Source organism: Marmota monax, unplaced genomic scaffold, assembly GCF_021218885.2.
Source record: "Marmota monax isolate L192 unplaced genomic scaffold, Marmota_monax_Labrador192_F-V1.1 WCK01_AAM20220418_F8-fsc00001, whole genome shotgun sequence".
In the NCBI taxonomy this organism is placed as follows: domain Eukaryota; kingdom Metazoa; phylum Chordata; class Mammalia; order Rodentia; family Sciuridae; genus Marmota; species Marmota monax.
Window position 1 is genome coordinate 56,065,824 of NW_026693777.1, and position 25,984 is coordinate 56,091,807.

General features: G+C 39.0%; 1 protein-coding gene across 5 annotated transcripts in view; it reads right to left on the reverse strand.

Moving 5' to 3' along the window:
* Nucleotides 1–8,121, reverse strand: part of Rab27a (RAB27A, member RAS oncogene family) — a 78,129-nt gene extending 70,008 nt beyond the window's left edge. For 2 of the 5 annotated variants that reach the window (XM_046461605.2, XM_058584815.1), the window contains exon 1: nucleotides 7,983–8,110. The gene's annotated coding sequence lies outside the window, so the exon portion shown is untranslated. Of the gene's footprint in view, nucleotides 1–7,982 lie in introns of all 5 variants that reach the window. The other 3 variants (XM_046461603.2, XM_046461604.2, XM_058584816.1) reach the window with 3 other exon arrangements.
* Between the last annotated feature and the right edge of the window lie 17,863 nt (nucleotides 8,122–25,984).

A 25,984-nucleotide genomic window follows, 5' to 3' on the forward strand; every position in this document is an offset into this window, starting at 1 on the left:
AGATTCTAGTCTGCTTACACAGTTTCATTTCTCATGTATCAACAAATTAATATTCTTGGTTTAGTTTTAAAAAATAAATCAAAATTCAATATGTAGGAGGGGCTGGGATTGTGGCTCAGCAGCTCGCCTAGCACTCTCGGGGCCCTGGGTTCGATCCTCAGCACCACATAAACATAAATGGATGGAATAAAGGTATTATGTCCAACTACAACTAAAAAAATATATATTTTTTTAAAAATCAATGTGTAGGAGAAAATATGTCTTATATATGACTGAATATATATGGCCTTCTCTAAACAACTGTTTTCTTATTCATTCATTCATTCATTCATTCATTCATTATTAACTTAGCCATGTTCCAGATGTTATTCTAGGTACTCAGAAAATGGTAGTTTACAAAGCAAAGCCTCCATCCTCATATAGAGACTATATTAGGAAGAGACAGACAATAAGCTGGTGAACATAAATATAAAATAATTTAAATAGTAATAAGTGCTATGATAACACCACACAATGATAGGACAGAGAGTGACTGGAAAGTACTTTCAACAGAGTGATCAGGAAGACATCTTTGTGGTGTGACGTGAAATTAAATCTGAATGTTACCAAGGAACCATCGTGGCAGGCACTTAGATATTTCTGGACTCCTTGCTTTAACAAAGGTAAAAAATCACAATATAGTTGTTCATTTCTGTGATATTTCAGAAGGGTCCAAGGAAGACTGTGGAGAACAGATTGTGCATTGCTCTAAATTACTCTCAGATGTATAAAACTGAAATTTTAAAGCTGTGCCTAAACCTGAGTTACTCCACTTTATAAAGCAGTAGTTTGCCATTTTGAGTACATGTGCCAGGGCAGAATGACTCCAACAATCACCATCTGCCCAACACCACCATAAGGCACAAATTGATAAATAACTTATACATGCCAATTTATCAAACCAAATAAAGGAGTACCTGGACACATGGGCATCCCAGATCATATCAGGAACACCAGACACAGGAGCTTATCAACCTTACCAGATGAGAGCCCCTCACTCAAGACCCATAGAAAGAGCCTCCTGAGATTGAACACAGTGGCACCCTGACCCCATCACCTGGTCACTTATCATAGGCCTTGCCCCTAAAAATTGCCACAGCAACAACTCGAATTTCCTGTTCCCATCGGGACAAAGTGTGGTTTCTCCTACCTGTGATGACCACACATGGCCCACTCCAAGTTGATACTCTGAAACTGAAACTGCTGTCTGTATGGAACCTGTGCCTTGACAATTCTGTGGAACTGGTTTGTTAAAATCCTTATCTGACTACCTACAGTGACTCTTTGACTCAGCATTTATCTCTCTCTCTCTCTATCTGCCTGTGCTCTTGGCACAGCATCCTGTAACCCTGCGGCTGGTGGCCTTAATCCTTTCTTAGTTTTTCTGTGACCTGTTTATATACCATTGTGTGAAGTATGTGTGATTTGAGTGTTATAGATATGAGACATTAAGACTGGAAATGAGGGGCTGGGGATGTGACTCAAGTGGTAGCGCACTCGCCTAGCATGCGTGAGGCACTGGGCTCGATTCTCAGCACCACATAAAAATAAAAAAAATAAAAAATAAAGATATTGTGTCCACCTAAAACTAAAAAATAAATATTAAAAAAAAAAAAGATTGGAAATGAACTTGTGATTGCCCAGCATATGACTACCAAGTGACACACAAGGACTCAGTGAACTGCCACTGATGAAAGTGTATAACTGGTGAATTTATTTTTATTCATTGTGGAATACAATGTGTTGGATCAATGTTAATGACAATACCCTCATGACAAAGACCCATTGATCACTAGTAAAGTTCCATCTAAAAGCCACTTCCTTTAAGCAATAAAACAACACAGTTTTGGATTACCCACCTTAAATTGATTATCATCAAGAAATATTAGCATAGGGGCATAAAAAGAATGCAGCAGGAAACCAGCAGAATGGCCTCCAGGAACCTTCCCTGCCATCAGTCAGCCATGTGGCCTGGGCTCCATGGCTAGTTCTGAACTTGGGAGATAGAGGAGGACCTGGGCCATAGGGTTTCAAAGGCCCCTTACCAGCTCTTCAATCCAGCAAGTGTAAGAAATGAGGTTTCCTTATCTGGGTGGCAAAATAGGATGATGAGTCACATGGAGTTTTTTTGTTTCTGACTTTCAAACTCTGAGAGAAGCTCTAAGTAAGCAGGAAATGGGGTGTTCGTAAAGAAATTGTCCAGTTTTGTTGTTTTCAGTGCTGGGGACTGAATCCAGGGCCTGGCACATGCTAGACGAGTACTCTACCACTGAGCCAAATCCCCAGCCCTGTCCAATCTTAACTTTTATTTTCATGACACCTCTGGCATAGGGTATGGGGGTCAGCTGGGAATTCAGTCCCTAGTCAGCCCAGAGCACCCCTGTGTAATCCTTCAGGTGCCCACTGTGGTCTCTCTGGCAGGCTTCTGCACTTGTGGAATCACACAAAGACAGGCATTGCAGGCCAGCCTCTCACTTCCTAGTGCTAGGCTTCTCCACCAGGTCCACTCTTCTGTGGCAAATCTGGCACCACCAAGTACCTCATTTCACATGATCCCTGAGGAAAGTGGTTCTCAAACCCCACTGCTCATCATCATCCCCTGCAGAGATTTTTTAAAAATATACAAGATACCTGAGCCCGATTGGGGTGAGGGACAGGTTAGAAAGACCACAATGGTAGAGCTAGGTTTAGTTAACTATGACAGAGAGAATGTGTAACTTGAGAAAATGCAAGCCAAAGAGTTTCAGTGATTTTAATGCAGGATTTCTCAGCCTCAGTACTATTGACAGGTCAGGCAGGATAATGCTTTGTTACCCTGTGCATTGTAGAATGTTTAGCAGCATTTCTGGCCTCTACCAACTAAATGCAAGTAGTAACTCCCCAGTTATGACTATCAAAAATATCCTATAGTGGAATAGAACAAACTCACACCCAGCTGAGAGCCACTGGTGTGATTTCACACAGTTAATGACGGGCAATATGGAAACTAAAAACTAGCCTACTGATTTCTGGCTGTGTTGGTTCTTTCACATTTAAGCAAGAACTCTGGAACTCTGGGTTAGTCAGTCTCTAAAGAAATACCACAACCCACTTCATGGCCCTTGTGCCTAGGGTAAATAGCAGAGTAGAGAGCTGGCCTTGTACCTACTAAGAGGAAAAACAGCCTGGAACAACCAGCAGTTTGTTTGGCCACATTTGGTCTAGAGATCTGACTATAAGGACAATACCAAATCTTTTCAAGGGTTGCTAGATCTCTTCACTCATTTCTCGGGGTCACTTTCTTATAAAATCCCAACAACTATTGGTTATATTTTTAAATTCTTAAATATCTCAAATGAATATTTCAATTACAACCGTCTTCTGTACGTCTCATCCCATATTACATCTAGGATAGCAAGAATAAAAATACCCTATAATCCTGTTTAGCTGATTGAGACCTTGTCTTTGCTTTTAACGACACAAAACCCAGGAGATTAGTATCTAGCCATACCCAGCTAGGACTTGACCAGCCACCATGTGGTGGGATGACTGCAGCAAATAAGAACAGACAGATTTTTTAGTCTCTTGGCAACCGATTTTATTATGCTTTGACCTGGCAGCCGGTAAGGCTTTATATGAATTAACCAATAAAGCTATGAAAAAAAACAAGATTAGTGACTCTGAAATATAGTTTTTTTGTTACTGGCAATTAGAGAAAGCATTTTCATTTTCAATGATGTTTTCTTAAATAGGTGTGAATAATTTTAAAATAGTAGTAGTAGTAGCAGTAGTAGTAAAACAATATTTTAAAAGTACACATCTGGGTTATAAGGATATAGCTTAGTAAGAGTGCTTGCCTAGCATGTCCAAGGCCCTGGGTTTGATTCCCAACTGAAAAATCAATCAATCAATAGGACACATCTTTAACAGATCAGTCACATATACCTATCTACCCTGCTTCGCCCTTGTCATATAGCTTTTATATTTAAAGGGATGAGGAGTTTTGTAAGACAGGCCACCCAAAGTAAGCTGGCATTCAATAAGACAATAATTACTAAATCTGGCTGTTGTGGAATTACTCTTGGTTATTCCACCTTAAAAGGGGAAAGAAAATATTAATAAGTCTTTAAAAGGAATAAAAACGCATTGAATAAAAGACTTTCTGGTATCACAACAGTGAATACAACCAAATGGTAACTTTCAGTAATCATGTAGCTCCCAGAGAAGAGTCAAGAGTGTCTCATAAGAATAGTCTAGGCTGCCAGATGGATCTGGGGACTGAAAGAACACTATAACAAGGGGGTGATCATGATTGGGTGACAACAGAGTGATTAGGGGTCAACACTAAAACAGAAGCAACTTACCTGTGACTTCTTAAGGTAAGGCATCATGCAACAAACCTACTACTGGTCCTAGAGTCCCAGTTTTGGCTCTGCCACTAACTCTATGTGACACTGACAAAGTGACTTAATCTCTCTAGATACAAATTTCTTGAATTATAAAAGCTAAAATAAAACTAAATGCTCTCAAACCTTCGAATATTACTTGAGTTTACAAATCCTCTCCTTTATTAAGATGGGTATATGCACAGAATGAGCCATCAGTCAGTCATTCTTTGGACATTATCACAATAGGATGCATTTCCTATGCTTAAACATGACTTCTGACTAGAGCTGCCAGAAAAAATACATGTCCAGTTAAATTTGCCTTTGGATAACAAATAACTGTTAGTAAAAGTATGCCCTAAATATTGCATGGGATGTACTTATGGTAAAAAATTGTTTATCTGAAATGCAAATTAAACTTTTTTTATTTAGTAAATCTGGTATCCCATCTCCATCCTCAAAGTAGAATTTTGCTTTTAAGAATGAAAAGTCAAGGAGTGGGAGTTATAGCTTAGTAGTAGAACACATGTTTAGCAATCATGAGGGCCCTAGTTTAAGCCTCAGCACCAAGAAAAAAAAAAAAAAAAGAATCAAAAGCCTGACTCCATACATGTGGGTCGTTCTAAGAACTGATTGATGGCTAAGGCATTAATAGGAGACCTTCTCAAGAGTACCATGCACAGAGGCAAAAAACAGTAAAGGAGGAACAAAACTTTCCCATTCCTCTTGAGTAATTGAGGCATCTAATTTTACTTGACAGTTAAAAAAATATGAATGTTACTGAACATTGTCAATCATATGAGACAAATTATGCGGTGTGCCCTCTGTAAACCAAACAACCAGACAGGGAGGTTCAGACAAGCTGGATGCTCATTACTCTACCCATCTCCTCCTGCTGTGGATATGAAGTTAATTGCAAGAACTTTATCCCTGCCTCCAATTCAGAGCTCATGTCTGTTCCCAAGGTAATCAGCTTAAGGGAAACTGGATCATAAACTCAATTTCCTGGCCAAAAGGCAGAGAAACAAATATGGCCCAAGCAAATCTGCATAAGGCATCTACAAAGTGAAAGCTATGGAAGGGAAAAATTACCCTTGTCGGGAGCAAATAAAAATATTTTAACAATGGCAAGACCATTTTGTTTCTCAGGGGCTCAGACTTATAACATGCAAGCCTTGTTTTTCAGGAGATATCAAGTTTATTAAAAATCTTTTAGGGCTGGGATGTGGTGGCACATGCCTATGATCCCAGCAGCTGGGGAGACTGAGGCAGGAGGATTGCAAGTTTAAAGCCATCTTCAGCAACTTAGCAAGGCCTTCAGCAACTTAGTGAGACCCTGTCTCTAAGTAAAATATTAAAAAGGGCTAGGGATATGGCTCCGTGGTTAAGTGACCCCTGGGTTCAATCCCCAGTACCACAAAAAATTTAAAAATAAAATGAAAATAACTGTGGACCTGAAAGAAGTCAGTGAGAAAGACATGAAGACATATGAGGGAAGAGCATTGTCCAGGCAGAGGAAGCAGCAAGCATAGCAGTCCTTAAGGTAAGGCTGGAGCAGAGGAAGCAAAGGAAAGAGCAACAGATGATAAAGCCATATACCACATCTTATGGGCCACTCTGAAGACTCTGTTGTTCTTCTGAGATAATATACTATTGGAGAGTTTTGAGCACACTGGCCACTATGTCGAGGATAGACTGCAGAGGGCAAGAACGGCAGCAGGAAAGCTCTTTAGGAGGCTTTGGCAGTAATCCGGGTAACAGATGACAGAAACTGGGTAAAAGAGTGAGAATGGTTATTATCTTAGATATATTCTCAAAGTAGAATTGGTGATAATTGTTGAGGGATTTGATAATGGGTATAGGAGAAAGAAGAGAATGGAGGGTGATTGCAGTGTGTTTCATCCGAGCAGCTGGAAGAATGAAGATGCCATTCACTAAGATGGGGAAGACCAAGGGAAAAGCAGATTTGGGGAAGGAAAATCAAAGTTTGGTTCCTAGAGGAAACTCTTACATTCATTCTAAAACCGAGGCAATAGAATTTGAGAAACTGAGGAAACTGATCTTAAGTTTCACATGAAAATTCAAGGAACTCAGAACAACCAAAACAATCTTGAAAAAGTTCAGAACACATCCAAATTTCAAAACTTACTGCCTATTTACAATAATTAAGACAGTATGATACCAGCATAAGGATAGATGCCAGATTAATGGAGTAGAATTCAGAAGCCAGAAATAAACCCCCACATGTGGTCTATTGATTTTCAACAGAGGTGCCAAGATCATTCAAAGGGGGAAAACAGTCTCTTCAACAAATGCTGCTGGAAAAACTGGATATCACATGAAAAAGAATGAAGTTGGACTCCCCTAACTCACATAATATACAAAAATTAAATTTAAATGGATCAAAGAATGAAATGTAAGAAATAAAACTCTTAGGTATACAAAATCATAAGTATAAATCCTCATGACCTTGGATTTGACAATGGTTTCTTAAATTTGACACTAAGAAAAAGCAACAAAAGAAGATGGATTAATTATATTTTAATCAAAACTAAAAATCAAGGCAAACCACCAGAAAGAAGAAATGGAAGAATTAAAACCAAGGTAAAATATAAAAAAGAACAACCCTTACACAGGTTCTTTCAGCATTATATTAGTCTCCCTCCATTTCTAACAAACTGAAGAAGCCCTATTTTCCAGGCTGTGTTTTCCCTCAGAAGCAAGTTTTTAAGACATAATTACAAAATGCTTATGTGGCATAACCATATCCCTACCTACCCAATATATGACTGATAGGCCAACCATACAGGGAGGATTCATCCAACAGCTGTTGGTCCTTAGGGGTAAAGAAAAGGACTCTGGGGCAGAAGATTTTGAGGCCCTATGAGCCCAGGTGATCAGAAGGAGGCTAAAAGAAAAAAAAAAAAAAACTAAATAAAGGGCTCACAAGATTTCCTTCACTTCAGGCCTGACTTTGCAAATGGTTACATATTGAGACAGAGACAGGCTTTTGCAATAGTTACTTAAGCCTGTCATTCATCAGCCCTAACACCAGTCATGACAGAGAACTTGCCTGCCAGGTAGGATTTTCTGTCTAACCGAGGAGAAAGGGGAGAATCTCTCCCACACCCTACACCGCTAGTTTGCAGTCCAGACTCTTACCAACAAGGATGTAAAGACCTCACATAATTAAACTGAAAACAACAGGAGGGAAGAAAGAACTGGGGTGCAGCGTGCAAGGTCCCAGATCTTCTTCCCCTCTCTCCAGTGAAGTTTCCACCCCTTCGTATAGGGATTCTAGCACCTGGTTGCCCCCGTGAGGTGACCTCAGACCCCAGCCTCATCTGGGGTCTAATTCTCGACCTCAGCGGACGTCATTGCTGGTCTGTGTTGAGGACCTGGGAGAAGCAAAGACACTTAGGCGAAGCGGGGCCGGGAGAGAAGGAGTCTCCAACCCCAGCCCCGGGGCGGACTCGCCGCTCACCGCCACCTTGCTCAGTCCTCCGGGAAGGACTGGGACCTGCCGGGAGCTCGGGACCCCAGCGCGCCTCCGCTGCTCCAGCTGCCTCCCGCCCTTACCTGCCTCGGCCTGGAGGTCCTGGCCCCACCGCAGTTGTGCCCCTGCCCTCGGCGTCCACCGCTGCTGGCCTTTTTTGGGTCCTTGGCGGGTATTTTCCGTCTGGCCCCACATCACTTCCCGTAAAGGAGAGCGAGGTGGGGGCGGGCCCTCCTCTCTTTCCTCCACCTCCCGCTTCCTCCTGTCACCTAGTGGAGCACCCCCCGCACGACCGAGGAGGGGAAGGACGGGTTGCCTCGTGCACCGCTCCCAGGTTGGCGGCACCTGCCCCACGGGTCTTCCTGTGAGCCACAAAAAGGCCACCCTCTCCTCATTGTCCCAAGTCTCGGCTGCCCTATTCTAGAAAGAGAGAAACGATAGGAGTTGTTTTCATTTCGAGATACAAGGGTGACATTTACGAACTGCCCCAGGATCGCGAGCTGCGACGTATGGTTTGGTGACTTTCAACAAATCTCCTCCGTGGAAAATGACTTGCTAAAGGTGTTTTCAGGGCTTCAGATCTGTGTCTCCCCCGTAGTAGCCTGAGGTGCTGAACGGCCTCAAGTCGCCCCCATCTTCACTGGATACAATGAGTCCAGGGACCCATTGGCACCCAGAGTCCAACTCTGCCCCTGTCCTTTCTGCCATCTCTCCTTGCTTGGGTCCGTCTGGCCATAACCTTCCCAACACAAGGGAAATTTCTGGAAATTAGATGGGAAGAAATAAGGTAGGATTCATGCAGAAAACACACACACACACACACACACACAATTCTGGGAGAAAATGACAAACGGAGTCTGCTCACAGGGTCTAATTCGGTCCATGAAATCATTGATTTTCTAAGAGACTGTGAGACCAATTGTTAGAAGAAAATAAGGAAGCCCACAAGATTGCCCACACCAGTAATCCCAGCTACTCAGGAGGCTGAAACAGGAGGATCACAAATTTGAGGTCAGCCTCAGTAATTTATCAAGACCCTGTGTCAAAATAAAAAAATAAATAAAAATAAAACAAAAAAGGCTGAGAATGTAGCCCAGTGGTAGAGGCCTCTGGGTCCAATCCACAGTACCAAGAGAAAAGGGAGAAGAAATGATAAGTGAATGAAAGAAAAAGAAGAGGGGAAAAAAAGAAAAGAAAATCTTAGTGCTTTGAAGGAACAGCCTGGGTCAGGAGAAATTTGAGAGGTTTTGCTGCCCCCCAGTGGCTTCCTCCTCTAAGCACCCATAGTTTTGTGAGGACCTGCAGAGATACTCAACCTGGGGCTGAGATGTGGTTCAGGCTGCCTGGTTCCCTGCTTAGACACAGCCAAATTCACCCAACGATGTTCTGGATTTCAAAACAGTAGCCTTTGATCATACTGTCTTGGGCTCTAATAATTCCACTTCTTTTTTTTAATGAATTTCTTTTTTTAATATTTATTTTTTAGGTGTAGATGGACACAACACAATGCCTTTATTTTTATGTGGTGCTGAGGATGGAACCCCGGTCCTGCCCGTGCTAGGTGAGCGCTGTACTGCTGAGCCATAATCCCAGCCCTATAATTCCACTTCTAAATGAAACAAAATGCTGAGAAGCCTCAGTCTAGCTTCTCTTACCATCTATGGCAGTTTCACTGATATGTCTATCTCCACCACAAATTCCAGCTATCCCAGGCCTACCTGCCCAATCCCAACATCCTTCCAATCTGCATCACCTCAGTTTGCATTACTCAGTTATTTTCTCAAATATGTACTATTTACAAAATCACATACAGGATGAACTACATGAAATTACTTATATCAATTTGGACCAATGTGGCAATTCCATACATTCAAAATAATATTTGTAGGCAAACATAATAAACAATAAACTTGGGGTTAAAGGTAACAGATTTAATCATAGTACAATGATTTCAAGAGCTGTTCCCCATGTGAGAAGGGCCATCAGACTGTTGGTGAGGTTAAAAAAGAAAAAGTAGCCTCATGTTCATGTATAGAGGATGAGAGCCACTAATCAATTAAGATTTGGGAGACTTAATCCATATTTGTGTTACTATAACAAAATACCTAAGACTTGGAACTTCCTAAGGAAAAGAGGTTAAGCCAGGCATGGTGGTACTCACCTGTAATCCCTGCAACTTTGGAGGTTTAGGCAGAGAATCATTAAGTTCAAAGCCAGCCGCAGCAATAGCAGCTTAGCAAGATCCTGTCTAAAAGTTTTTTTTAAATGGGTGGAGCTAGAGATGTAGCTCAAAGATTAAGCACCCCTGGGTTCAATCCCCAGTAACAAAAGAAAAAAGGATGTTTATTTGGCTCATGAATCTTGTGGCTGGAAAAAACAAACAGCAAGGCACTGGTGAGCAACCCCCTCACCATTCCCCTGGCTGTGTCATAACATGATAGATACAGAAAAAGTAAAAGGCCTTGTGTACATGGGATATGTGTGTGATGGAGAAATCAAGAGACCAATGGGCAAGTCTTGTTTTGTTTTTTAAATAACCTGTCCTTACGGAAACTAACTCAGTCCCATAAGACCTGATCTACTCCCATGGATACATTTGTCCCTTCCTAGGTCAGTGCCCTGTGACCCAAATGTCTTCCTTTAAGCACCATCTCTTAAAGAGCCACCTTTCAATACCATTACATTGGGAACTGAACTTCTAGCACAAATCTTTAGTTTGTTCTAGCACATGAACAAACTAAACCCAAATCATAGTAGGGTAGTGAACAATAATTCCGTAACTGAGCCAGGTGTGGTAGGACATATCTGTAATCCCAGCAACTCAGGAGGATGAGTGAGGAAGGAGGATCACCTGAACTCAGGAGTTCAATACCAACCTGGACAACACAGCAAGATTCTGTCTCAAAATAAAAGCTGGGGTGCTGGGGATGTGGCTCAAGAGGTAGCACGCTTGCCTGGCATGCGTGCGGCCCGGGTTCGATCCTCAGCACCACATACAAACAAAGATGTTGTGTCCGCCGAAAACTAAAAAAAATAAATAAATATTAAAATTCTCTCTCTCTCTCTCTCTCTCTCTCTCTCTCTTTAAAAAAATAAAATAAAATAAAAAGCTGGGGGCCAGGTGTGGGGGAATTAGAACACAGAAAACTGATACCAAATCAAGACATTTAAAAGGAAATAATGTATAAGTTAAAATGGGTGAATAAAATAGGAGGGTGAGAGAAAGAGAATTTCAGAAAAAGGGAACAGAAAAAAAGTTCTATAAGCAAAAAAGAGAATTAGATATTGGAGCAACTGTAAGAAGTTCAGAAAAGCTTCAAGAGTAGAAGAAAGCTATCAAAGAAGAAACTGAAGAAATAAGCATAGGCTGGATTTAAAAAAAAAATCCTAGAATGACAGTAATGATAACAGCTAACACTTAGTCATCTAATATGCTAGTAACTTTGCATACATCTCCTATTTACTTCTGAGAACTGCCCTATTCTTGTCCATGGAAACATTCTTTTCCCAATGTTACAGAAAAGGCAACTGAATCTTAAAGTGATCGAGCAATCTGACCAAGGTCATACAGCTAATAAGTGGCATGGCATAGCCAGGACCAGAACTTAGAACTCAGGTTCTTAATGCTATAAAGCTGAGAATAGATTTGGGAGGTCAATTATTATGCTTAACTCCAAATGAGAGATAATGCTGATATGGGTAAAGCAGTGGCCACAAAGATGGAGACAAATGGGTAAATTTGAGATATTTAGGAGAGCCAATCAAAAGGACTTGGTTAAAGAAGGTAAGGCAGAAAGAGGAGTCTCTAGAGATGGCCAGGTTCTGGCTTGGGCAATCAGGAACCACTGAGAAGCAGGAAGAAAGCCTAGTTGCAGCAGGGAGGGAGGGTGAAATAGGCCATAATGAGTGGGTTTAGGACTTTTCCAATTTGGCACGCTAATACCAAGAGAACATCCAGTTGAAGCTGTTTAATGTATAAATGAATAAGCACAGAAGATGTGTGCTGGAGCTATTACCCAAAAGGTACTGGAAGATATAAGAATCAGTGAGCCATTAAGGGGCTTATTATATAACCCATTTAAGGTATGAGTAGAAGAAGTTGAAAAGGAATCTAATTAAAGAAAAAAAAAGAGGTAAGAGGAAAACTGGGGTGTGTGTTATTACAGAAAATAAGAACACTGCAGTCAGAGAAATGCAAATCAAAACCACCCTAAGATACTATCTCACTCCAGTAAGATTGGCAGCCATTATGAAGTCAAACAACAACAAGTGCTGGCGAGGATGTGGGGAAAAGGGTACACTTGTACATTGCTGGTGGGACTGCAAACTGGTGCGGCCAATTTGGAAAGCAGTATGGAGATTCCTGGGAAAGCTGGGAATGGAATCACCATTTGACCCAGCTATTGCCCTTCTCGGACTATTCCCTGAAGACCTTAAAAAAGCGTACTACAGGGACACTGCTACATCGATGTTCATAGCAGCACAATTCACATTTGCTAGTCTGTGGAACCAACCCAGATGCCCTTCAATAGATGAATGGATAAAAAAAGTGTGGCATTTATACACCATGGAGTATTACGCAGCACTAAAAAATGACAAAATCATGGAATTTGCAGGGAAATGGATGGCACTAGAGCAGATTATGCTTAGTGAAGCTAGACAATCCCTAAAAAACAAATACCAAATGTCTTCTTTGATATAATGAGAGCAACTAAGAACAGAGCAGGGAGGAAGAGCAGGAAGAAAAGATTAACATTAAACAGATACATGAGGTGGGAGGGAAAGGGAGAGAAAAGGGAAATTGCATGGTAATGGAGGGAGACCCTCATTGTTATACAAAATTACATATAAGAGGGGAATGGGAAAATAAACAAGGAGAGAAATGAATTACAGTAGATGGGGTAGAGAGAGAAGATGGGAGGGGAGGGCAGGGGGGATAGTAGAGGATAGGAAAGGTAGCAGAATACAACAGTTACTAATAGGGCATTATGTAAAAATGTGGATGTGTAACCGATGTGATTCTGCAATCTGTATTTGGGGTAAAATTGGGAGTTCATAAACTTGAATCTAATGTATGGAATATGATATGTCAAGAGCTTTGTAATGTTTTGAACAACCAATAAAAAAATAAATAAATAAATAAATAAAGGATTGAGTAAAATTTAAAAAAAAAAAAAAGAACACTGAACAGTCTTGTGCTTCAGTTCAAAATCATCTCTGAACCACTTCTAAGTCAGTCACAATACTGGGTACAGTATAACTCCTGCTTCCCATCCTGGGCCTTTTCTGATACTACAATTTGAAACATGCAGAATTCCAGCTCCAGTATTCCTAATAGGATTAAAATTGGAGGTATCAGTGAATACTCATGGATTTTAATATATAGAAATACAGAAACAGATATAAATATATGTATATATGGTAAGAAGTCCTAGAAGCAATTATATCACAGTAGCTAAGAGCACACTTAGCACACAGATCTTGATATCTAAATAGCCCCTTCCAGTAAAATGAACCAAGGACATGATCTTATATAAAGAAATCATGGGGCTGGGGATGTGGCTCAAGCGGTAGCACGCTCGCCTGGCATGCATGCGGCCCGGGTTCGATCCTCAGCACCACATACAAACAAAGATGTTGTATCTGCTGAAAACTAAAAAATAAATATTAAAAATTCTCTCTTAAAAAAAGAAGAAAGAAAGAAATCATACATGGGCTGAGGATATAGCTCAGATGGTAGACAGCTTTCTTTGCATGCACAAATCCCTGGGTTCAATCCCCAGCACCGCAAAAAGAAAAAATAAAGAAAGAAAGAAAGAAATCATACACTATTCGAGCCAATAAATGAAATAAGCAAAGACACAAGATATAAGATCAACATATAAAAAGTAGTTGTATTTCTACGTATTTCAATGAACAACCAAAAAGAAAATTAATAAGAAAATAATTCCACTTAAATTAGCATCAAAAAACACTTAGAAATAAATTTAACCATGGAAGTGCAAAACTTATATACCAAAAACTATAAAACACTGTCAAAATAAATTAAAGACCTAAATAAATGAAACAAAATTTCATGTTCATGGATTGAAAAACATAATATTATAAAGACAGCAATACTACCCAAAGTGATCTACAAATTCATTGCAATTCCTGTCAAAATTCCAATAGTAAAAATGGAAAAGTTAAGCCTAAAATTCACATAAAATTGCAATGGACCCACAAAGTTGAAAGCTCACTTATCAGATATATGAAAACTTACTACAAAGCTACCATAATTTTAAAAATTTAGTGTTGGCATATGAATAGATATATAGATGAGTGAAATAGACTTCAGAACCCCAAAACAAATCCATACATCTACAGTATGTAGATTTTCAACATGGGTACCAAGACCATTCAGGGGGAAAGAACAGCCTATTCAACAAATGGTGGTAGTAGATGCAGATATCCACAAGCAAAAGAAAAATTGGACTTTTATTGCATACCATATATAAAACTTAATTCAAAATTAATCAAATATATATAAGAACTAAAATTCTTACAAGAAAATATAGGCATAAATCTTCAAGACCATAGAGTTCTCAATGTTTTCTTAGACTTAACACCAAAAGCACAACAACAAAAGAAAAAGGTAGATTAGACTTCATCAAAATTTTAGAATTCTGTACATAAAAGGATACTAGCAAAAAAGAAATCAACCCACAAGATGAGAAAAAATATTTTCAAATCATATATCTGATTTTTTTAGGTCTTCAATTTACTTTGACAGTATTTTATAGTTTTTGGTATATAAGTTTTGTACTTCCATGGTTAAATTAGTGTCAGGGGCTGGGGCTCAGTGGCAGAGCGCTTACCTAGCATGTGTGAGGCACTGGGTTCGATTCTCAGCACCACATAAAAATAAATAAAATAAAGGTCCATCGACAACTAAGAAAATATTAAAAAAGAATATAGCATCAGAATAATAAAGAGCTCTAATAACAACAAAAGACAAGCCAATTAAAAAATGAGCAAAGGTCTGGAATAGACATTTCTTCAAAGGTAAGATGTTCAATATCGTGGTCCATTAAGAAAATGCAAATCAAAACCAAGTGAGATACTTCTTTGTTTCCATTAGGCTGACCATAATAAAAGACAGGGGAAAAAAAGAGAGAAGCAAAGAGAAAAGAAGGAGGGAGTCGGGAAAGAGGGGAAGGAATAGAAGAGAGGGAGAGAGGAAGGGGAAGAAGAAAGGGAAAGGGGAAGGAAAGAACAAGTGTCAGCAAGAAGAAAGAAGAAATTGGAATTCTCATACAATGTCCATAGGAATGTAAAGAGCACAATCACTTTGTGACTATTTGTGACTATTTGTGGCTCAGCGGTAGAGCGCTCACCTAGCATGTATGAGGCATTGGGTTCAAATCTCAGTACAACATAGTCCGCTGCCTGCGCGACTGGGCGGCTGGAAACCGCCCGCCCGCTGGCAACCGACCCCGCAACTGGGCGGCTAGAGATCACCCGCCCGCCAGCGACAGCCCACCCGCTGTCCGTGTGACTGGGCAGCTGGAGTCCGCCCGCCTGCTGGCGACCGATCACCCACCGGCTGCCAGCGCGACTGGGCGGCTGGAGACCGCCCGGCCGCCGGCGTCCGGAAGCTGAAACCAACCAGAGACAGTCCAGTCCCACCCCTCCATTCGGACACCCCAGTAAGGAGCCTGGGGCCCACCATAGCAGGGTGGTGACGTCACTGGAGCTCGGCCGTCGGAATTCCTTCTCAGCGGAATCCACTTTAGCAAGCATAGTCTACCAACACAAAAGAGAGATAACAGAGATATAAAAAACCAAAACAAATTTATAGAAGAGAGCAGAAACACAGCAATCAAATAGAACTGGAAAGTAGCGTGAACATCATGAAAAAACAAGGGAAAAAAGGAGTACAAACAATGCAGGACAACTTAAATCTACAGGAGGACCTAGAAGCATCAGAAACAGGGATAGGGAAAGAACTCAAGGCATACCTAACTCAGATGGAAAGGAATATTAGAGAAGACATGAGACAGCAAGTCCAAGCAATAAAAGTATATTTTGAAAATGAATTAAACAAATTCAAATGGCAAAGAACGAGCTTTACCAGGAGATAGAGATCTTAAAAAAAAATCAAACAGTAATCCTAGAAATGCAGGAAACTATAAACCAAATTAAAAACTCAAACGAGAATATTACAAATAGACTAGATCAAGTAGAAGTCAGAACATCAGATAATGAAGACAAAGTTTATCAACTTGAAAAGAATACAGTCAGCACAGAAAAGATGCTTAAATCCCACGAGCAATCTATTCAAGAGATATGGGATGTCATAAAAAAACCAAATCTGAGAGTCATCGGGATAGAAAAAGGCACAGAGAATCAAACAAAAGGAATGGACAACCTATTAAATGAAATAATTCTAGAAAACTTCCAAGAGATGAAAGATGGAATGGATTGCCAAATCCTGGAAGCCTACAGGACCCCAAACATTCAAAACCGTAATAGACCAACTCCAAGACATATAATTATGAAGATAGCCAACATACAGAACAAGGAGAGAATATTAAAAGCTACGAGAGAAAGGAGGCAGATTACATTCAGGGGTAAACCAATTAGGTTAACGACTGATTTTTCATCACAGACTTTGAAAGCGAGAAGATCCTGGAACAATGTATTTCAAATGCTGAAAAATAATGGATTCCAACCAAGAATACTGTATCCAGCAAAATTAAGCTTCAGATTTGACAATGAAATTAAAATCTTTCATGATAAACAAAAGCTAAAAGAATTCGCAGCCAGAAAACCAGCACTGCAAAGCATTTTGAGCAAAATACTACAAGAAGAGGAATTGAAAAATAGTGCCCAAAACTAACAGCAGGAGGTATCTCAGTAAAGGGGGAGGAAAATAACCAAAAAGTAAAAACTAGCCAAACTAAAATAAATAAATAAATAAACATGACTGGAAGTACAAATCATATTTCAATTGTAACCTTAAATGTTAATGGCCTAAACTCACCAATCAAGAGACATAGGCTAGTAACCTGGATCAAAAAAACAAATCCAACAATATGCTGCCTTCAGGAGACTCATATGATAGGAAAAGACATACACAGGCTGAAGGTAAAAGGTTGGGAAAAATCATATCACTCACATGGCCCTCGGAAGCAAGCAGGAGTGGCCATACTCATATCGAATAAAATCAACTTCAAACCTAAGTTAATACAAAGGGATGAAGAAGGACACTATATACTGTTAAAAGGAACCATCCACCAACAAGACATAACAATTATCAATTTGTATGCACCAAACAATGGAGCTGCAACATTCATAAAACAAACTCTCCTCAAGTTCAAGAGTCAAATAGACTACAACACAATAATTATGGGTAACTTCAACACACCGCTCTCACCATTAGACAGATCCTCTAGACAAAAGCTGAATAAAGAAACTATTGAACTCAATAGCATAATCAATAACCTAGACTTAACTGATATATATAGAATATATCAACCATCATCAAGTGGATACACGTTCTTCTCAGCAGCACATGGATCCTACTCAAAGATAGACCATATATTATGCCATAGGGCAACTCTTAGTAAATATAAAGGCGTGGAGATAATACCATGCACCATATCTGATCATAATGGAATGAAACTGGAAATCAATGATAAAAGAAGGAAGGAAAAATCCTACATCACATGGAAAATGAACAATATGTTACTGAATGATCAATGGGTTACAGAAGACATAAAGGAGCAGATAAAAAAAATTCATAGACAAATGACAATACAGACACAACATACCAGAATCTATGGGACACAATGAAAGCAGTTTTAAGAGGGAAATTCATTTCTTGGAGTTCTTTCCTTAAAAAAAGAAAAAAACCAACAAATAAATGAACTCACACTACACCTCAAAAACCTAGAAAAGGAAGAGCAAAATAACAGCAAATGTAGTAGAAGACAACAAATAATTAAAATTAGAGCAGAAATCAATGAAATTGAAACAAAAAAAACCATTGAAAAAACTAAAAGTTGGTTCTTTGAAAAAATAAATAAGATCAACAGGCCCTTAGCCATGCTAACGAAGAGAAGAAGAGAGAGAACTCAAATTACTAACATACGGGATGAAAAAGGCAATATCACAACAGACACTACAGAAATACAGAAGATAATTAGAAAGTATTTTGAAACCCTATATTCCAATAAAATAGAAGATAGTGAAGATATCGATAAATTTCTTAAGTCATACGATCTGCCCAGATTGAGTCAGGAAGACACACACAATTTAAACAGACCAATAATAAAGGAAGAAATTGAAGAAGCCATCAAAAGACTACCAACCAAAAAAAGCCCTGGACCGGATGGGTATACAGCGGAGTTTTACAAAACCTTCAAAGAAGAATTAATACCAATACTTTTCAAGCTATTTCAAGAAATAGAAAAAGAAGGAGCTCTTCCAAATTCATTCTATGAGGCCAACATCACCCTGATCCTGAAACCAGACAAAGACACTTCAAAGAAAGAAAACTACAGACCAATATCTCTAATGAACTTGGATGCAAAAATTCTCAATAAAATCCTGGCAAATCGAATACAAAAGCATATCAAAAAAATTGTGCACCATGATCAAGTAGGATTCATCCCTGGGATGCAAGGCTGGTTCAATATACAGAAATCAATAAATACTATTCACCACATCAATAGACTTAAAGACAAGAACCATATGATCATCTCGATAGCTGCAGAAAAAGCATTTGACAGCATCCCTTTATGTTCAAAACACTAGAAAAACTAGGGATAACAGGAACTTACCTCAACATTGTAAAAGCTATATATGCTAAACCTCAGGTTAGCATCATCCTAAATGGAGAAAAACTGAAGGCATTCCCTCTAAAATCTGGAACAAGACAGGGATGCCCTCTATCACCACTTCTATTCAATTTAGTTCTTGAAATACTAGCCAGAGCAATTAGACAGACAAAAGAAATTAAAGGCATAAAAATAGGAAAAGAAGAACTTAAGTTATCGCTATTTGCGGATGACATGATAATATATTTAACAGACCCAAAAGGATCTACAAAGAAACTGCTAGAGTTAATAAATGAATTCAGCAAAGTGGCAGGATATAAAATCAACACGCATAAATCAGAGGCATTCCTGTATATTAGCAACAAAACTTCTGAAATGGAAATGAGGAAAACCACTCCATTCACAATATCCTCAAAGAAAATAAAATATTGGGAATCAACCTAACAAAAGAGGTGAAAGATTTATACAATGAAAACTACAGAATCCTAAAGAGAGAGATAGAAGAAGATCTTAGAAGATGGAAAAATGTACCCTGTTCATGGATAGGCAGAACTAACATCATCAAAATGGCGATATTACCCAAAGTTCTTTACAGGTTCAATTCGATGCCAATTAAAATCCCAATGGCATTTCTTATAGAAATAGATAAAGCAATCATGAAATTCATATGGAAAAACAAAAGACCCAGAATAGCAAAAGCAATTCTAAGCAGGAAGTGTGAATCTGGAGGTATAGCGATACCAGAGTTCAAACTGTACTACAAAGCAATAGTAACAAAAACAGCATGGTACTGGTACCAAAACAGGCAGGTGGACCAATGGTACAGAATAGAGGACACAGAAACCAATCCACAAAATTACAACTTTCTTATATTTGATAAAGGGGCTAAAAGCATGCAATGGAGGAAGGATAGCATCTTCAACAAATGGTGCTGGGAAAATTGGAAATCCATATGCAACAAAATGAAACTGAATCCCTTTCTCTCACCATGCACAAAGGTTAACTCAAAATGGATCAAGGAGCTAGATATCAAATCAGAGACACTGCGTCTGATAGAAGAAAAAGTTGGCTACGATCTACATACTGTAGGGTCGGGCTCCAAATTCCTTAATAGGACGCCCATAGCCCAAGAGTTAATAACAAGAATAAATAAATGGGACTTACTTAAACTAAAAAGTTTTTTCTCAGCAAGAGAAACAATAAGAGAGGTAAATAGGGAGCCTACATCCTGGGAACAAATTTTTACCCCTCACACTTCAGATAGAGCCCTAATATCCAGAATATACAAAGAACTCAAAAAATTAAACAATAAGATAACAAATAACCCAATCAACAAATGGGCCAAGGACCTGAACAGACACTTCACAGAGGAGGACATACAATCAATCAACAAGTACATGAAAAAATGCTCACCATCTCTAGCAGTCAGAGAAATGCAAATCAAAACCACCCTAAGATACCATCTCACTCCAGTAAGATTGGCAGCCATTATGAAGTCAAACAACAATAAGTGTTGGCGAGGATGTGGGGAAAAGGGTACTCTTGTACATTGATGGTGGGACTGCAAACTGGTGCGGCCAATTTGGAAAGCAGTATGGAGATTCCTGGGAAAGCTGGGAATGGATCCACCATTTGACCCAGCTATCGCCCTCCTCGGACTATTCCCTGAGGATCTTAAAAGAGCGTACTATAGGGATACTGCCACATCAATGATCATAGCAGCACAATTCACAATAGCTAGACTGTGGAACCAACCTAGATGCCCTTCAATAGATGAATGGATAAAAAAAAATGTGGCATCTATACACAATGGAGTACTACGCAGCAATAAAAAATGACAAAATCATAGAATTTGCAGGGAAATGGATGGCATTAGAGCAGATTATGCTAAGCGAAGCTAGCCAATCCTTAAAAAACAAATGCCAAATGTCTTCTTTGATATAAAGAGAGCAACTAAGAACAGAACAGGGAGGAAGAGCATGAGGAAAAGATTAACATTAAACAAAGACGAGTGGGGGGAGAGAAAGGGAGAGAGAAGGGAAAGCATATGGAAATGGTAGGAGACCCTCAATGTTACACAAAATTACATAGAAGAGGATGTGAGGGGAAAGGGGGGGGGAAACAAGGGAGAGAATTGAACAATAGCAGATGAGGTAGAGAGGGATAATGGGAGGGGAGGGGAGGGTGGATAGTAGGGGATAGGCAAAGTAGCAGAATACAACAGTCACTAATATGCCATTATGTAAAAATGTGAGTGTGTAACCGATGTGATTCTGCAATTCGTATTTGGGGTAAAAATGGGAGTTCATAACCCAATTGAGTCAAATGTATGAAAGATGATATATCATGAGCTTTGTAATGTTTTGAACAACCAATAAAAAAAATAAAAAAATAATAATAATAATAATAATAATAATTAATTTTTAAAAAGAGCACAGTCACTTTGGAAAACTGTTTGGAGTCTTCAAAAAGTTAAATAGAGAATCCACATATGACTCAGCAATTCCATTCCTAGAAATAAACCCAAAATAATGTAATACAAGTATTCAAATACTTGTACACATGTGTTCACAGCAGCACTATTTATAATAGTCAAAAGTGGAAAACTAAATGTCTATACTGATGAAACAGATAACAGGGAGCAGGGAGGAGGAAGGGGAAGAGGAAAGGGGGAGGAGGAGGAGGAGGAGAAAGAGGAAAAGAAGAAGAAAGAAAAACTTTGCTAAATAAAAGAAGCTAGACACAAAAGGTCACATATCATATGACTCCATTTACATAAAATATCTAGAACAAGCAAATCCATAGAAACAGAAAGCAAATTGGTGGTTGCCAGAGCCTAGGGAGAAGGGGAAATGGGAACTGACAGCTTCTTATGCACAGAGATTCCTTTGGGGATAACAAAAATGTCTTGGAACTATACAGGGGTGATAATGATACAACACTGTAAATGTACTAAATGCCACAGAATTGAACAGTTTAAAAGAGCTAATGGTTAATTTGTTATTGTTGCTTTGTTTTTGCTAATGGTTTTTATGTGAATTTTGCATCAAGTTTTTAAAAATAACCCAACTGATTAAAAACTTGGTCTGGAAAAGAAAAAGATGAGCCAGAAAGTAAAGTACTACTCAGAGAATGACAGGGATGTACAAAAGGACACAGGATCCATCCTATGGATCTTTAGTTAAGAAATTACTTAACTGAGACTATAAACATATTTTTTGTTTTTAAGCTACATTAGCAAAGCTTATTTTTCAAAAATGTCCCCTATTAAAGCCCAAATATATTCTTAAATATTTTATATCTAATTGTAAAAATTGTTTTTGGAATTCTTGTTTTATATTTGTTAAACTAAACAAGATGATACTTAAATATAACTTTTTGCACTTGAAATATTTTTTAAAAGGCCTATAATTAATGACTTGAATTTTAACATCAGCTACAGTTATCTGAAAACTAATCTCCCTTTTCCTAGCTAGTCTCTGGTTATTGAGTTTTGTGTTTATATTATCTATTTTGAAAAGATTTTCAAATCTTTCTATTTTCTCCCACATAATCCTACTAATAGATCATAAAATACCTAAAACATGAATGGAAACATGCCCTTGATTACTTCCTGGTACTTAATCACAAAGATTTGCAGAAGAACACATGCTTTTAATAATTTGTTTCTCTTTTTATAACTATAATATAGATTCTTCATAAGCATATGATCTATGAAAAAGAATATTCAAGTCACCAATATTTACCACCCAGATACATTTGCAGTACATTCTTCCTAATTTTCAGATTCATATACAAACTATTTAAAAACCAAAAGTGTCAAATCACAAAAACAAACAAAAGAAAAAATCATAGGAGCCAACTTGAAGGAGTTTCCACTGGCCAAATCTAGGACAATTTGAACATCAAAATAGTGTTTATCTACTAGTTGCTGGCTGTGTAGAGTCACATAGGAACTTGTACTTGGAATTTTAATATTCCATAATCACTGTCTTGACATGCTTAATAATTTTATTTATTTATTTAATAATTTATAAGTGAAGTCTCATAGCATAATGGAACATGTTAACAGCTTAGAGCCTATGCTCACATGTGGGTCTGACTCTTGCTGCTGTCCATTCCCCACCCCTGGTTCCCTGATCCCTGCTGGGCTTTGCATTCCCGTCATCTAACTCAAGGGCAGAGGCCACTCACCCAGTTAATGACCTAGTCACCTTGGCTGGGGAAGGCCCACATTCCACCATCATCTTCCACTGTGGTAGCACTCTAGGCATGGTTGTGTACAGGAGCTGGGATTGGACATGGGTGGGCAAGAAGGTAGTTTTCCCTTCCTTGGTTTGGCAGCGCTATAGCACATTCTACAGCCCATTCAGCAAGGGCTTCTAACCACCACCATTCAAGGAAGAAGAACATACCATCAAGGAGGCTATGGTAATCCATGGGGGTTGTTCATTTGCATAAATTGAAGTCAGCCACCGACAATAAGAAGAAATTGGCTTCCTCCTCCCCACACCCCAGCACCCCAGGGGCTTTACATTTTCCCATAAATCATGCAGCCAGCCCTGATGATAGTAATGGATCATAATCCATGGAACAAAATAAGAATCCATGAATCATGCTAACACATCATTCTGGCATTTTCCTGCCAAATTGAATCTAATCAAAAAAGAATCAAAAAACCCTGGGTTCAATCCCTGATTAAAAAAAAATAATAATAAGAGACAGTGTGTAAAACCTTAGGCCAATATTCTTCAAATGCCTCAGTCATGGGCTTGTGCTATCTGGGAAAACTCTCAAGATGTTCCTTTCAGTGAGACAATAATGGACACCCTGGTGGAGGGTACTGACGTCTTTGAAAAGTTTAATGGTGTTGTCCTTCATAGATTAGAATTGACAGATGTAGTAGCAATGGGGCTCCCTAGTACCAATTATAAATAAAAGAATTCCATAATGGCAAAGGACAGATATCATAGTGGGACATGTATAATAGGAAGCAAGTGTAGGATATAATCCAGGTGTCTTGACCTACAAGAATCTATACTGATGGCTAAGAGATCATGATGTTCTCAAGGAAAGTTAGAAAGGGAGATGGGGTGGTGTATTTTGTTGCTGGCGAGTGATGCATGGCTTATATTTAAAAGTGAACAGAATACTGATGTTATCCTTTACAATGAAAATCATGGTCCCTCAACAGTTTCCTGACGTAAACCACTCCACAGCTTCAGAACCTGGTGATTAAACAAAATATATGCACTTGAGAAAATTCTTTTCAATGCCACAAAAAAACACAGTGAACAACTCTCTACTTCTACCCCAGGAAATCCAAAGCCATTAACTAGAATGTGCACTGAAGATTTTTTTTTTTTTTTTTTTGGTACCAGGGATTGAGCCCAGGGGTGCTTAACCCCTGAGCCACATCCCTAGCCCTCTTTGTATTTTATTTAGAAACAGGGTCTCACTGAGTTGCTTAGGTCCTCACTAAATTGCTGAGGCTGGCTTTGAACTTGCCATCTTCTTGTGTCAGCCTCCCGAGCTGCTGGGATTACAGGTAAAAATGCCACCATGCCCCACAAGAGAAGAAAACTTAAGGTTTTGATAACCTGTGGATATCGTATCTAAGCTACAAGCTGACACTGTACAAGTAGAATGAATGATCCTCCAGTTAAGAGTGGGAACTCATTGAAGTCAAAGGATGACTGCAGGTTTTGCCCATCTTTTCTATATAGTTGTGGATTTTTATGTCGTGCTGAGAATTGAACCCAGTGCTTCACACACTCTAGGCAAGCGCTCTACCACTGAGCCACAAAACCCAGCCCCCAATTTAATCTTATAGGACCACTCTACAGGTTGCTGCTATAATGTGGATACTAGTACATTATCCTACTCAGTCCTTAAGTAGGATATAAGTTCACAGAGAACTCACATTGATCTTTATGATAGAAAGGGCCAATTGTAAACCTGAGTCTGCTTTACCTTGATAAGACAGTAAATCAGAACCAATTCGTGCAAAGAATTGCAGATATCAATGCCACATTCAAAGACCTGAAGGAAATAGAGTGAGTTTCTGTAACCCATTTCAATATACCTCTCTGGGCCTTGCGACTACTAGATGGAAAAAGTTCTGGAGATGGATGATGGTAACAATTTTACAATATGAATGTACATAATGCCAGTGATTGTGCCCTTAAAATAGCAAATTTTATGTATATTATACCACAATTTTTAAAAACTGATGAGATTTTATGCTACTGTTACAGTAGGAAACAGTGGAGTACTTCAATTGCAACTACTATTTCGGATGCAATATCTTTTAAATTATAGCTTTATAATTCATACACAATAAAATTCCCCCTTTAAAATTATACCACTGGGTGGTTTTTAAAGTCATACACTGGTCACCACTATCTAGCTCCAGAACATTTCATCAACCTAAAAACAAACACTATACCCACTAACAGTCCCTCTACCCCTTTTAGTCAGTCCCTGGTAGCCAACTAATCTGCTTTATTTCTCTATACCTTTACCTGTTATGGACATATCATATGAATGAAATCATACCAAGGCACAAGGTGGCCCCTTGTGCCTGGTTTTTTTCATAATGTACTGGTATCCACACTATAACACATACTTCATTCACTTTTATGGCTAATATTCCATTGTAGAGCTATATTATATTTACTTATCCATTCATCACTTGATGGCAATTTGGGCTGTTCCTAGTTTTTGGCTTTTATGAATGTTGCTGCTATAAACATTCATGTACAGCTTTAGTATAAACTTGTTTTCAATTCTATCTGGTATATATCTAGGAGGAGAATTGCTGGACCATGTGGTAATTAAGTTTAACCACTTGAAACACTGCCAAACTTTTGCAAAGTAGCTGTACCATTTTATATTTCCACTGCAATACATGGTGATTCCACTTGCTCCACATCATTGTCTTTTTTATTGTAATCATTCTAGTGAATATAAAAGGGTATCTCATTATAGTTTGTTTTGTGGTTTTCTTTTCTTTTTTTGGTTCTGGCGACAGAACCCAGGGCTTTGTGCAAGCTAAGCAATCTACTGCTGAGGAATACTGTAGTCCTCACTGTGGTTTTGATTTGAATAGACCCATCTTTACCAAAAAAAGAAAAACCGAAAACCTCAGCCTCTAGCATTTGGTATGTGACTTCTAAACTGACCAAGGAATATGTCTCAAAAGAAGCATCAAAGGCTGGGGATACAGCTCAGTTGGTAGAGTGCTTGCCTTGCATGCACAA